The sequence below is a fragment of the Malus sylvestris genome, chromosome 2, assembly GCF_916048215.2.
Source record: "Malus sylvestris chromosome 2, drMalSylv7.2, whole genome shotgun sequence".
In the NCBI taxonomy this organism is placed as follows: domain Eukaryota; kingdom Viridiplantae; phylum Streptophyta; class Magnoliopsida; order Rosales; family Rosaceae; genus Malus; species Malus sylvestris.
This window is the reverse complement of record NC_062261.1, coordinates 26396284-26411893: the sequence shown is the minus strand read 5'-3', so window position 1 is coordinate 26411893 and position 15610 is coordinate 26396284.

Sequence of the window (15610 nt, the reverse complement as noted above, 5' to 3'; positions counted from 1 at the left end):
TTTTTCAGCCTTAGTAAATGCCTACCAATACTAGTTTCCAGAAATTCTTGTGGTGCTATACTCTTCATTTCGACGAGCATAAGCATAGGTGCATGAGTTGTTATACCTATGGTTACTAGAAATCCTCAAAGTAGTAAGTATTTTTCCCTAGAATGAATGAAACTACCTCTTAGGACCAATTCCTTACCAGTTGTCCGACATCATCCAACCAAGCGGGCTTCAATATGTAATCAGTCTATTGTGGCGCTACTAATTGACAATATTGTTTGATATCCAGGAACTGTCAACCAGTATTCAGGCGATATGATTTCTGATACTAGACACAGGTGCTAGTATCTGGGAATTATACCCCTTGTGCCAGAACACTGGTTTACGATTTCAGGGTGACGAATAATATCAAAATATCATAAATGTGTTAATTAGCAACGCGATTGATTGACTAATTAATAGTAACAACCTACGCCGAAGAAATTACAATTGTGGAAACTTAGGAGCAAGTTTTGTTAGAGATTAGTAAAGTCATAGTTGTTTAACCTTATCACCTATTTAGGTAAACATAACCTCTTTGACTAGCCACCTTTTCGATCACTTCCACAGGTAGACAGTAGAATCGAAGTACAAGTTAATTTCTTACTGTTAGAGTGAATTAAGTATTGAGAAAGCTATGAAAACCTAAAATGGTGAAGTGAAGTACACCGTTGATTCACTTTCTTGTACTACACCAATTTTCCTTGTATCTCTCAAACAACTCCTACTTTATTGAGAGAACTTTGGAACAAAAGCTTACCGATTAGGAATTAACCCAACTAAAAGCTTTATCTTGGGAACCTCAAACCTATCCACGAAGGTGAAATACTGAACCTTAGGATTGTACCTAGTTTAGCAACTCAGTCAGGTGGCAATTAAAACTGTTAATATCCATACTTCATATTGATGGTCTACCCGACCATCCTTGGAACTTGAGTTTTCTACAATAGCCTAATGAATTCATTGTAGTCTTATAGACGACTTCCCCCCCTTCAGCAATGAGGTCAAATTTCTAAACGTCGATAGTCAGCTTTCTACCAAATTTCTCAAATGTTAGTTTTGTTTAAATTGGTACTCTTCTTGGGAGACATGATCTCAGCAGACAATATTCCTTTCTTTTTCCCAAAAGGTTGTACTGGAAGAAAGTTAAAATTCTCACAAAGTATTGTGAAATATGCAATATTCTTGGTCTTGTCGATTTTATCGACAAATTGTTAATGATTTTTTGGCTATAATGTTTTTCGTCACATATCAACCGAGGACAGTTAGTTTAGTTGTGATATTGATTATGAATAAAGTTTCTGACAACCAAACTATTGTCTCACCTTACCTCTGTTTTATACCTTTCGATGACATCAATCATTTCAAAATCCATGATGACGTGTTCTTTGGATGTTTTGGCTGTGTAAAGGCAGCATGGCGAAGTATTGCTTATATTTCCCAACGTGTAGAACCATTCGAAATGAACCATTATATACATGACCTAGAGTTAATAGTTATCCTATTCATTCGAAAATCGGATGACACTTATCTACGGAGAAACGTGTCCAAAATCTTTATCAACTTTAGACCTCTCAATTGCATCTTCATTTGAAGAGAACTAAATTTTTGACAACGATGATGGAAGAACAAAATCAATGCCTACGACTACACTATCATGTATCATCCCGGTTGTGCAAATGTAGTTATTGTTTACCACTACAAAAGATATATCTACCCTTGAACATTTCTAGCCTTTCCTATCCCATTTCAGCTGGAGTTTACAAGCATCGATTTGACTTTTTACAAATCATCAAGAAATCGTTCAAGTGGTTATAATCACTTCCTGTATCTGAATAGAGATAGGAAAATATCACCATAAGCTTCTATTACAAGGCATCCTCGTACATGTGGAGAATATGATGATGTTTGGTCATTACTAACTGATAGGAGCATATTTATGCCACTGAGTTAGCTTGTTCTCATGCATTTACGTTGTTATTTCTTAGTTAATTATGTATTTTAAGTTATTTTCATGTGTTTGTAGGTCCATAGGCCTTATAAAGCAATAAGATGCATTTTGGTGCATTTTGGTGCATTTTGGGCTTAGAATGGATAGCACATGCATGGAGCAAGGTGGATGGACGAAATTGAAGACTAAAGAGGCTAGGAATGTGTTAAAGAGAAAGAAGAATTAGTGTAAAAAGGACAAAGAGCTCAGCCACAAAGGGGTGTCACTCCACCATTCACCTTTCCATTATTGCCATGCACCACCATTGCACTTCCTTTGGATTCCTATGCCGTGCATCATCATCCATGTTCCCTCCATTGACTCATTTGTTGCATCATTCCACTTCCTTTCCTTTGTCCACCATGTGCACAATATCCTTTCACCTTCTTGCACTCATTGATTCACCACTTACTCACCTTTCCACCCATGCCATGCATAATCACCCTTGCCCCCTTCATGCACCAGATTTCTTGCACTCATTTCATGCACCATTACACTCATTACACTTCATTGTCGTGCACCACCCTTGTCTCCTTCATTATTTCTGATTTCATGCATCAATACATTGAATCATTACACTCAATTGCTGCACACTCCTTGTTCCCTTCACCCATCAGATTTCATACAACTTTTACCTCCACTACATGCACTCATTGATGCACCATCCACCACCTTTGGAATCCCATGCCGTGCATCATGACATTTGCTGCACCTTTGACTCATTTCTGCACCATTCCACCCCCTTTCCTTTCTATACCATATGCACAATCATTCATGTTCCCTAGCTGCAACACCACTCCATTTTACCCCCCATGCTTTGCATCATCACTTCACTTTCACCTTTGAATCATTTCAACACCATTCCTTGCACTCATTGCTGCAACACCACTCCATTCTACCCATCATGCTTTGCATCATTACTTCATTTTCACCCTTGAATCATTGCACACACCACCAATTCACCTTCCTTGCCGTGCACTTCCTCTATAAAATGAAGTGTGTGTGGCAGCCATAGAGTTTAGTTTTTGCTTGATCATTCATCCCCATTTCAATACAACCTTCATCCAAACACATCCTTTCATCTTTACATCCATTCCTCCATACAAACAAACCTTCAAACACTCACCAACACCTTGTGCCGTAGCAAAGGAAAGGAAGGAAAGTGCTTGGATGTGCTTGCTGTCCAACTTGGATCGGTGGAGCGTTTAGGTGTTTTCTTTCTTTTGTTTCCAATGTTTAAATTAATTTTGTTTCGTTTTGTTGTGAATATGAGTAGCTAAACCCCTCTTAGCTAGGGGTGATTTGAAAGCCATGATTATGTGTGTAATATGATTTGATAAATTCCAGTTATGAACTCTTGAATCGTGAATGCAATTGGCTTAACTATTTGATTGATAACTTATTTGTATTTGTTAATTAAGGGTCGACACTTAATTGGCATGCATAAATCCGTCACTAGAGTATAAGGAAGTTTCACATAATCATTACAAACTTATATTCACATGTAATGAAGGTCTCTTATAAACGATCGCGTTAAGTTCAATTCCTAGCATGAGTGACATGATGTCATAGTTGCAAGTGCTTTGTCAATGCTTATGATTTTCATTAAATATAATGATCTTTGATTGTATCTCTATTATAATGTCATGTAGGGAACTTTTGAAGAATGTTTTGGGTTGTCGAAAGATGTCATCCAATCCAATAAAACAAGGAAAATCTGAGAGTTAACTAGTGATGTCACAGTTAATTTGGAGCATTGTCATTCATAATTCAATGAAGTAGTAATTGGAAATCGAGTTATTTGCATACATGTCATGTGTGGAGAAAAAGCCTCTAGCTATCCCATCCATCATCTTATTTCTCACATTCGTTTTACAATCTGTCTAGTTTTTCATACTTGTTTGTTTGTTACAACTTTATCCAAATCAAAACCCCCCTTTTAGTTTCTTATTTCAAAGAATCTGTTTTAGTTTGTGTTTTTAAGTGTTTTGATTCAAGTAAAAGTCAATTTTCGTCCAAAGTCATTCCTAGTGTCTAGTTTAAGTTTATTTGGTTGTTTTAAGCTATTTTGAGTATTTTAAGTTTGCTTTGAGTCTTGTGAGTCTTGTTAAGTGTTTTTAAGTTTAGTTTTATGTTTTTGAGTCAGTTAGAGGTTATTAGCAAGCCCTCCTAATCCCCGGTCCAGAATGATCCCTACTTATACTTATACTACAATTGTCAAAAGAGGGTTAAATTTGTGTGTTAAGTTTATTTTCGCATCACTAACCGACTTGACAAGTCAACTCACCTTCCGTTGGTCCAGAGGGACTATGTTTAGACCACTTGTTAAAATTCCTCATTATTGAAATTATCAGATTTTCTGATGTTTCGATCAGCATTTACTCTGATTGTGATTCTATATTCACTTCTTGTGCCAGAAGGCTTTCCAACCAACCTTGGGTACGTGTCTACCCTATTGCACTTTGTATCATTTCTGAGGCAGGTAGAATGTTTAGAAGAATCATTCAGACATTGAAATCTAGTTGTGATCATTAATTCTTCAATCGCCCAACAAATACTCTGCTGAACGAATTTTATCGTTGGTGATTGAATCTTCTAGAAGCTACCATCGTTGCGAGATGTGATGCATTCACTCCAGTTACCTTGTATCCTAGATTACTTGTTTTGACCCTCAAATTCTAGAGTGTTATGTTAGCCTTCTCGACATAATTTTTCACTAAATTCAACAGAAATTCAATATGAATATGCTCATTATGGTATTGTGAACTGCATTGTTGAAATATATACTATGTTTGTCACTACTGCATCTTGCCGTGACACGTGGTTCACTTCCAAGCCTTGGGAAGTCTCCTTAAAGGCAATGGGTACAAAGTTGTTGTCATGTACCACAAACGAACTATCCAGATCCTTGTGGCATGTTATGTTATATGTTCTATAGTTTTAGCATGATAGTAGTATACATTTATCTTTGTTAGAGTTGCGTGTAACGACGGTTACACTTTCGGTTTTTGGGTATGGTACCATTTGAGATGTTGTATAGAGATTGATGCCTAACACATGATTGACAGAGAAGTATTATGAATAGGTATTCGAATGATCGAGGTTATGATGTAGCAAAATTGTGTGATATTGATGATGTTGCCCGAGAGGGTAGTGTGTGAGCATAATCGAGGCTTTGATCAGACGATGTATATGTATTTCCCAATGAAGGACAAGATGGTAATATTGCACCCTTGGGAATTTGTTGCTTGCTTATCGAGACAACAATGAGTTGTCGGTATTGCAGGCTGCAGACAGTTAACCAATAACTTATACGTTGAGTTCGTTAAGCAAGTGGACAAGTAAGTCCCTTTACGTTAGCATTTTTAGTTATTTAATTATTGTTTTGGCTTGACCTAAGGATACTATACACATACCTTCAAAGTACGTGATGATACGTTTGCTTAGGTGAAAATTTTTCTATTTTCAATTTTGATTTCGATACAATTATTTTAACTTCACTTTATTGTATACGTTTGTGACAATATGTTACTATATATCGGTTTTTTTTTTTTTGACTTTATGTTTTGATAAAGGATTCTATATTTTAGTATTGAACTGAAGGAGAAGGAAAGTACGAGTTTAGAGGCATGAAGGAGGAATCATTGCATTCCGATTGCGACAGAATGGCATTCTCTTTTATGCAACCACTCTAACTTGAATTCTTCTTAAAGTATTTTCTATCTATCTTTGAGTATTTTATGTATAGCAACTTATTTCAAATTTTAGGGATGAAATTTTTTTTAAGGTAGGTAGATTGTGACAACCCATCCCTAATTTTACGATTTTATGAATTTTAAAAGAGTGAATGGATGAAAATGCCCTTAGAGGCGAGGGTGTTGACTTTCGTTGACCAGCGTATTGGGAGACGTATGAAACATTCTTTTAGCATACCCATGTAAAACTTATCTTTATGAACGCGTGGGCGTAAACGGAATTGAATTTGGAGCTACGATGAAGATTTTAAGGAAATACAAAGCTGAAGAGCATTTTAGTAAATTCGTTGTTCTAGATATTCAAGTTTATTATTTTCTTATTTTCTTATTGGATATATGTGCGCTTGGAACCCACCCATGTGGGTCACCTATACTTTTTTTCCTTGTGTCTCTCACTCTCTTGAAACCTATCATTCTCTCTCTTGCAATTCAAATCTCATTCATCTCACTCTTCCAATGGATGATTGCCACCTCACTCTTCTTTCTAACCCTCTAAACTCTCTCTCCTCTCCCGATTCTTCTCTCTCTAACTCTCTTCTCCCTCTGCAACGGCTGCGCTAAGACCCAAGCACTACCTCGGTCGCCACCCCAGCGAACTTCTCCACCACCATCGTCACAGCACTGCCCTTTCTCCCTCGTCTTAAACCCTCATCTCTCTTCCTTCCTCTGTGCTCGCTGCACATAAATGCCGACCAGAATTCAACGAGTCCACGACATCTCCAACGATGGTAAGTTCGAAAACCACCCCAAAAACTTATGGATCACGTTGTAGTGTGATTTCCTAATAATTTTATGGACTTTTGGTAATGTTTTGGTACAAAAACACCTCAGGTGTACTTTTCCATATTTTTTCGACTAGAGCTCGATGGCTTCAAGCCGTTTTCCGGCCTACTCCGGTCACAGCCAGGTGTTGTAATGGTATATTTTGATTCCTTGTCCTTTAAGCTTCATTTTGGTATATTAGGTTGCTAGTTTTGGTTGAGTTTCAAAGCTAGTGGAGTCGGAAACGTTTCTTAGCCGAATTCTTTTCCAGAATCCGGCGACTCGCCTGAAAAGAAGAAGAAGAAGAAAAAAAAAGAAAGAAAAAGAGGGCCTTAAGCCTAAATCCGGCCCAAAACCTTTGGCCCAAATCATTAGCCCAACCGGCCCAAAAGTTCCAACCCAGCCCAATTTCCAAATGGGCTGAGAATATTCTTAGAATATTCCTTATGTCGATCTTTCGGAAACCCTTCTAGGCTAATTTTGACGCCCTGAGTCTAATTTTGGCATCCATTTATTGAAATTCTGAAGTTTTAACGTAGTTGACCACCAGGGCGTTTTGGTTGATTTTTTTTTGGGGTTGACCGTCGACCTTCTTGTTGACTTTTTACAAAATTTGTCAAGGACCCTCCTTAGCGAATTTCGACGCCCTGATACCAAATTCACACTTTGTTTTCCCAAATTTAATTGTTTTAGTGGAGTTTTACTAATGGGTCCTAATATTATGCTTAGGTGCAATTATTATCGGTGACTTCGGCTATTCTAGTTCGAACGGGTTCAACTCGACGACGTGATCTGTGAGTGGGTCTTTTCTTTTATATATAGTGTGTGTGTGTGTATATACACTTGTTAGTTTCCATTTATACATTTCATAAAGAGTTTCTACAATACGCTTAGATTAGTGTGAGGTTAATAAGATTTAGCGCATTGATAGAAATTACGACGTTATGCTACATCCTACGGGATGCACAAGTATGCGTACCTTTATGGGATTTTAATTACAGCCTTGATTAATATTTTATTTATTTCTTTTATGTCGATGTGAATTATCGAATCACTGTGGCATGGTTATATTTATGTTATTTGCTCATCATTTGCTGTATCGGTGTTAGTGCTCGCCCTAGGCCAGGGCCAGTCTTTCACGTGTATGTTCACATCCGTACCGCACATTTACCTTGGATCCAAGTAGGTGCCAGTCCTGTCATACAAGTTGCAATAGGCAACATCGACACATATATGACGACGAATAGCGCCAATCTTCATGTGATTATAGCACTAGAGTATATATTATTGTTACACCCAACCCTGTTCATGTTAGAATACCTCTGCATGAACTCGTGTGTCAGCATGTGTTGATGAGCACCCGATATGATATGTTTGCTTAGGTGAGATTGTGTGTTATTGGTTGTTATATGTTCAATTACGCAATATTGCGACGTATGGCAATCTTGTGATTTTACAAGCTACGGTAAGTATTTTCATACTATACGTAGTATGTATATTCTAGAAACTATACTTGTTTTACGGCAAGGGGTTATAACGCTTTGAAAAAGGTTTTTATAAAACTTTATTTTTAAGCCCACTCACCTATGTTTTTCGCCCCTCCAGGACTAACAGCTGAACTTTTGTATCGACAAGGATTCTTGACAAATATGGTTTTGGAGACTACCTCCGATGGTATAATTCTCAATCCACTCTACTGCAGTTTACTTGTGCTCTGACATCACGTGTGATATGGGTTCATTCCTGCTCACCATCGCACTTTTATACTTGAGCACTTGTAGGTTTAAATTTATTTTCATTTTCCACATCACTACACTTTATGGCTTCATCACCCTCCGGGTGTCAACCAGCACAACTGGATTTGGAGTCCAAGTGGATATTCCGGGTCGAGGTGTCTAAATTGGAATTGGTCTTAAGAAGGAGCAAGCTGAAGGGGTGAGTGGACCTTTATTTCCGATATGTCAACAATATCAAATATTAAGCAGGCTTAGCTAAATATGGTTTTAATTATGTTTATGGGGAAAATAGATTTTATGAATTAGAATCAGACCTTAGAGTATATGAATGTATAATTCAGCTTACAGTAGCCACGACTAGTGTATAATCATAGTATTCAACTTACACGTGTATGATATATACTTAGCTTGTCATTACATCGGTATTACTCCGTAATGACATGATTATATTGTTATACTCAGCTTGTTATTACTTCGAGACTACTTAGTAATTACATGATTATATTATCAGTTACACTAGTTACAACTAGTGTGTGATATTTTATGATATATCACCAAAATCAGTAGCAGTTGCAGTAAGCATATTCGATGGTGAGGCATCTTCCCAAAGCTCTAGCACATTCTTACTTGGTACGTTATCTATTCAGCATTATTAGTAGAACTTGTATTTTTCTCTGAACGTATTATCATGCAAGTATTAAAGGGTCACAGACCTATTAGTTGTGGCCATTTCGGGGAGGTGTTGAAATTAATATGGTTATTTACATGTGTTTTAATTTGAGCTTATCTCTATTTTATGGGAAGTTCAGCTGGATTTTCGATCGATTCTAATAGTTGATAAGTTTAGTAATGACTTCATACGCATCATGGCTTCGTCACCCTTCTAGATGATGGCCAACGCACCTCGATTTTGGTGCCACTAAATATTCGGGTCGAGGTGTGTTAATGAAGCCTTGATGTGCAAAGTTAGGACGAAGCCTAGATGTGCGAAGTCTTTGCCATACTTTTGGCAGTTTTGAGGAACTCACCATCATTTTTACAAAGTAGTATTCATCTTATCAAGTTATTAAGAAACTATTTGATCACCTCTTTAGTCAAGGAGCCTAACAAGTCTATCAGGGAGTACATACAACACTTCAAGACCGAGAAGGCCAAGATTGTCAACTACGACGAAACAATCGCATGGACATCTTTGAAGCGAAGATTGCCAGCAAGTCATCCACCCCGTAGAGACATCGGTTGACAAGTATCATTAGATACAAGGGACTTCAAGTGTAACTGTGTTGGGGTTGAGCATCTAGAATGGCTAGGTTCTTATGTTCTTTATTTTATTTTCCTTTTCAGTACTTCATTTTAAGGGTTTGCGAGCGTTTTATATTGTCAACTTTGTATAAATGTGCGAGACACCTCGTTCAAATTGTATTATATTTACGTACGGAATCTAGTGTTTTTTTATAAAAAAAAAATTATTGTGTCATTAGTGTTCTATTACCACGTGTCGATTTCAGACGTATCTTGGATCAAGACGTGACACATGACACGGGTAATGGGCTCTCCAGGCTGCCTATGACATTATTATGAGCTCTCCAAGTCGCCCATAGTACGTCCAGCCATCGTGCCATATGCAGTCCAATGTAAGGTACCAACTCTTTGGAATTTCCTCTTAGGGGTCTAACGCAACTGCGTTCTTACCACATGACTTTCAAACTGCTAGCAAACAGAACTGCGGAGACTGTGCTGAACCATTAAAGATTGCTGGTATGTTCTGCAACCTCACCTCTCAATTGCCGGCTAGGGTTTTTCCATATAAATATCCAAGTCATTAAGAGAAAATAGTAATCTTCATGTACCACTCAGAACTCTCTCAAATTCTATTTTTCTCTCTACAACTTTTATGACTTGGCATCAAAGGTCTTTTGGCTGACACCATCCCCCCTTTTAAGGTGTTTGCCAATTATGCTAACAGTGTTTGTTCTTTTGTAGGTGGAATTCGTCAAATCTACTGTGTATGAAATTTTTTGCATGTATAACTTTTAGATGATAGCAAAGAGAATAAACTGTTTTGATTAGGATGTTCAAATGATGAAGATATGTTAATCATAAGTGGAGGGACAAGTAGGTACCCACATGAGCATAATAGAAACATTATCAAGATTAAAAGGACACATAGATGGAGATAAAGATTAAAAGTTAACAGAAATTGAAGCAGTAAGAATGAAAATAAAAAGCATCTTAAAAAAGAGAAATTGACTGGTTAATAACTGCAAAAGGATAAATGAACATAATCAAATTTCTAAAAGAGAAACGGTAGATAAGAACAAATTCAACAACCAAAATGAAAAAAAAAAAACAAAAAACAGAAAAAGAAAAGAACAAAACTCATTAGATGACTTGCGCTTATAATAGAAAATTATCAACACTTGGTAAGCAAAATGGCACGTGGGCTCCATGCATTAAGGTTATCTCCAACCCAAGCGTTTAAAATTCTAAAATTTAGTCCCGTATTTTTAACTATTCGTTTATACATATGAGGTTAGCTAATTTTTTTTCCTCCAACGGTATGAGACTTATAATTCCCACCCCCACCTTTATAATTTGTTAAACTTTAATATTTCGTTGATTTTTTTTGGCTAATAATTTTGGAATAATTTTTGTACAATCTACCTTGTTTTATTTTACGAATATTATGATGTAAAAAAAATTTCAAATTTCGTACAAATGGATGGGTATTTATAGAGTTTTGGTTTTGGATTTGATTAGGATAATTAATAATATTATTTTGACCATTAGATTTAAATTTGAGCCTTTATGGTTTTTTTTTTTACCGTTAAAAGTGATTAAATTAGATTTGAGCCGTTTGATTTAAAATAGATTAAACTAATGCAGCTGGGCGCTACACTGGATCAAAACCCAGAGCATGTGCCAGCCATTGGATGGCCACGACTATATAATCTGGGTTGTAGAAAGAATGAGTTGGGTGCACCTGCTTAAAGACAATTTGTCTGCTTTGAACTCTGGCATGGGGCCCGCATGGGCTTGGTTCACGTGCAGAAGGAGAAAAGTTGGGGCCTTGGTCCACTTCAACCTTATCCACCTGGGTGGGAAGCAATCATAAATTCCCACCCCCAGACCCAAAATCCTATTTTTCTAAGGCCATCGACAACCGAATGAGGGCCAGAGGGCTTGTTTTAGCCTTATAGCCCTCAAAGAAATTAATATTTTCATAAACAGTGCCATGTCATATTTCTTACCATCTCCAACAGAGGGGATACAGGGACATAGACCAAGCATAACCTTGTGACAAAAAATCATCTCCAACTTAGGGGGCCAAAGGGTCATAGGGCCAAACATAATTTATTATTTTAATTGAATTAATATGGTTATTTAAATTAAACTACCTCAATAATTTTTCAAGATGGAATGTCAATAATTAAGTTTTTGTTGTAAACATTCCTAGTTTAAGTGTGATTGTGTAAATCTTAGATTAGATTTGATTCTAGTTATCCTTTCCTATTACAACTTGTATTACTTAGGGAAGAAGGAATATCTTCTCTCCTTTTACTACTATAAATAAAGACACAATGTAGGAGGGATAACAACACACATTCCCCTACAATTCTACAAACACATCTCTCTTTTCTCTCTTCTCTTGTCGCCGACCCTCTTTAATATTCAGATAAAATACGCCACAACACGTTATCAGCGCGCTCCTACCGCTACGCTTAGGAATCTGACGTTGAAGAATTTTTCTGCATCAAACTAGTTCATCCATATCATCACGCAATCAGGTTCTTTCAGAACAAGGGCTTTTAACTCGATATTTTTGTAGCCCTGATAGCATGAACATTCACCATGATGCATGACCCAACTTTACGTTTTACGAATTTTAGATTCTACATAAATTGTGTATGCCTCATAATCATAATTGTTGAATTATGTGAATTTGATATTTGTCATGAATTGAATCATACATATGTACATGCATTGAAAATATTATCTTGCATATGCATCAAATTACATATGTGATTCATTGAATTATATATGCATATAATTGAATTGAAAAAAAATATTTGGAATCGGGAAATCTAGGGTTCTTTTCGAACCCGTGCCTTTGCACCATGCAAGACCGCAAGCCACCAGGCCCACAACCTATGATGGCCCAACCCGTTCCCTTGCCAGGCCTGCAGCCTGCATAGAATCCCTAAGCCATGACCCGCGGAGCAAGAAGCCCCTAGCCCAAACCCTTAACCCCGACACCCAGAAGGCGTCGCTAACACTCCATCACCGTGTTGCACGACCTGCAGCCGTGCCTAAGCCTCCTTGACGACCTACAGATTGTCCACGGTGTTCTATGACCAAAGATTCTTTCAAATCTCGTCGGAATTTCTCTGAAATCCCGATTTGTCTTTTTTAGGGTTTTGATGTAACACCGAGATTTCTCCAATCTCCGTTCCTATTTGGGTCCCCAGTTGGTTCCCCGTGCTTCGTCGTGCCATAAACCACTGAGGACAGTCGCCTAAAGCGACGCCAGCATCCTTCCGATCGCGTTCCAACATCCAGCGTTACTGGGATGTCTCGAACTTCCTCAGCCCGAGCCCAATTGGGTCTCGATCACTCGGCCTGCATCAGCACCCTTTGGGCTTGCTGCTGCTGTGCATTTTCACAGCCTAACCCGTATGAAAAAAAAAAATTAGCTTTAAGGTCTACCTGCATCAACCCAACCTTCTCCCCGTAAGCCTGTAGTCCTACCCTGAGACCCTCCCCTGCCCAATCTTTAGGCCTAGGTCTCACGGACAATTTTTTTTAAGCCACCCATGGCTTAGTTTTTTTCTTTTAGGCCCCGCATTTCATTCACCTAATTATTTTAAGCCCAATGGGTTTTATATTTTTTCACCCACACTTTAATTTGGCCCGAAGTCCAAATAATTAAAATTCAATTATACTTATAAACTTAAATTATTTCTTTGCATATTCTTGTTGCATATTTGTTTGTATATATTTGTGTTTGCCTGCAGGAATATATGAACCTAAAGTTCATAATTATTTTTGAAACCCGAAGTTTCTTATAAACATGCCTTGTTTGAAAACCCGAAATTTTTCATTTAAACAAATCACCCATGAAAACCCGAAGTTTTTCATGCAAAATTAAACCAAATTATGTCTATTCGAACCTGTATGTTCTACTCCTACGTGAATGGATTGATTTTTCTCCATTACACTAACTACATCTTGTTCATCTATTTTGTGATAGGAACATGTCAAATATGAACAAACTCGACTTCGCCGCTTTAGAGGCCTCTGGAAGGAAGTACCTTAGGTGGGTCTAAGATGTGAAGCTCCACCTCATTGCAAAGAACTTGCGTCCTGCCATTGAAGAAGCAACGGACTAGCCTGTTGCCGAAGCTAAAAAAACCACTGTTATGATCTTCATCCGAAGACATATTCATGACGCTCTGCAAATTGAATATCATGCTGAGGAGGATCCACGTGCACTCTGGGTCGCTTTGGCTGATCGTTTTGATCACCAAAATGACATATTCTTGCCTGAAGCAAGACATGACTGGCAACATTTGCACTTCCAAGACTTTAAGTCTATGAATGAATATAATTCTGAAGTTAGTCGAATCCGATCACTTCTTAAGTTTTGCAATGAAACTTTGACTGAAGAGGATCTCCTAGAGAATACCTATTCAACATTCTTTGCTTCTAATATTGTCCTGCAGCAACAATATAGAGCTTAGAAGTTCACTAAGTCCTCAGATTTGATCTTTGTTTTACTTCTCGCTAAAAAGCAGAACCAGCTGTTGATGAAGAATCATCAAGCTTGATCTACTGGGGCGACTGCTGTGCCTGAAGCACATTATAGCAATCACCAACGCCCAAAACGCCAAATGGGGCGTGGTAGGGGCGGCTAGAAGCCATCCCACCAAGGTCAACAGAGTCAAGGCCCATCCAAGGGAGGAAACAAAGCCCAGAAGTGCCCAAACCTCTCTCCCAAGGCCCCGAACTACAAGAATAAGGGCAAAGCACATGAAACCATGGATGCGGACATGTGATATCGTTGTGGTTTAAAGGACCATTGGTCCCGTGTTTGCCGAGCTCCCAAGAAGGTTGTAGATGAATATCATTCTCGTTGTAAAAAGTTTGAATCAAACTTCATGCAAGTGGACAAATTGGAGACTATAAAGATGGAGGTTTCTGATTTTCAGGCTGATACCACCCCTATGGAATATTAGAATCTTAGACATAGACTTATTTTTCGTTAAAATAAGACATTTAGGGCCGAATTCCACCTAGTGGCCGAACCCCTCCTTTGGTTTTGGTTGATTTTTGAACAATTTTCCTCTATGTTTGGATTGTTGGTTGGTGTTTGTTTTGGATATTAAGTTTTTTCCTTGAATAAATGAAAATTTTGAATTGATAACTGTTTTTTATAAACTTTTATGCAAGTAACCGATTCAAATTAATTTTTCATTCTAGGTATGACTAGTGGGAAAGTTAGTTGGCTGGCAGATAGTGCAACCACGCACACAGTTTTACGTGAATGCATCTATTTCACTAATTTCATATCTAATAATGCACCTCTGACAACCCTCTCTGGCCCATCCAACTTGATCGAAGGATACGGTAAGGCACATATAATGTTGTCTAATGGTACAATCTTGACCATTTCTAAGGCACTCTACTCTCCATGTTCCAGAAGAACGTTGTTAAGTTTAAAGGACATTAGAGATAACAATTACCATGCTGAAACCCACGTAGAAAACATAGTTGAATTTCTGTGCATAACTTCCTACGAATATGGCCAAAAGCGTATTCTAAAGAAGATGGAGTGTATCCCGAGTGGTCTGTATACTACGACCATACGCCTTATTGAATGCCACTATGAGGCCAACCCTACTACTGGGATCGCGCACAAAATTACACTTTGGCATGATCGTTTGGGACATCCTGGACAAATAGCGATGTGCCGTATCCTCAAATCTTCACATAGGCATCGACTAACCCGAAGTTTAGGTTCGATCTAAGGAATCGCATGTCAAACATGTTCGATGGGAAAGCTTATCACTCAGCCTTCTTATGACAAGATTCGTTTGAGTTCTCCCATTTTTCTACAACGGATTCAGGGGGACATTTGTGGACCAATTCACCTTCCCCACAGACCATTTAGATATTTTCTGGTTTTGGTTGACGTTTCCACATGATGGTCACACGTGTGTTTGTTGTCCATAAGGAACGCTGCATTCTCCAAACTGTTGGCTCAGGTTATCAAGCTCAGGGTTCACCACCCTAATTATCTGATCAAATATATTCGATTGGATAATGCTGAAGAATTCACA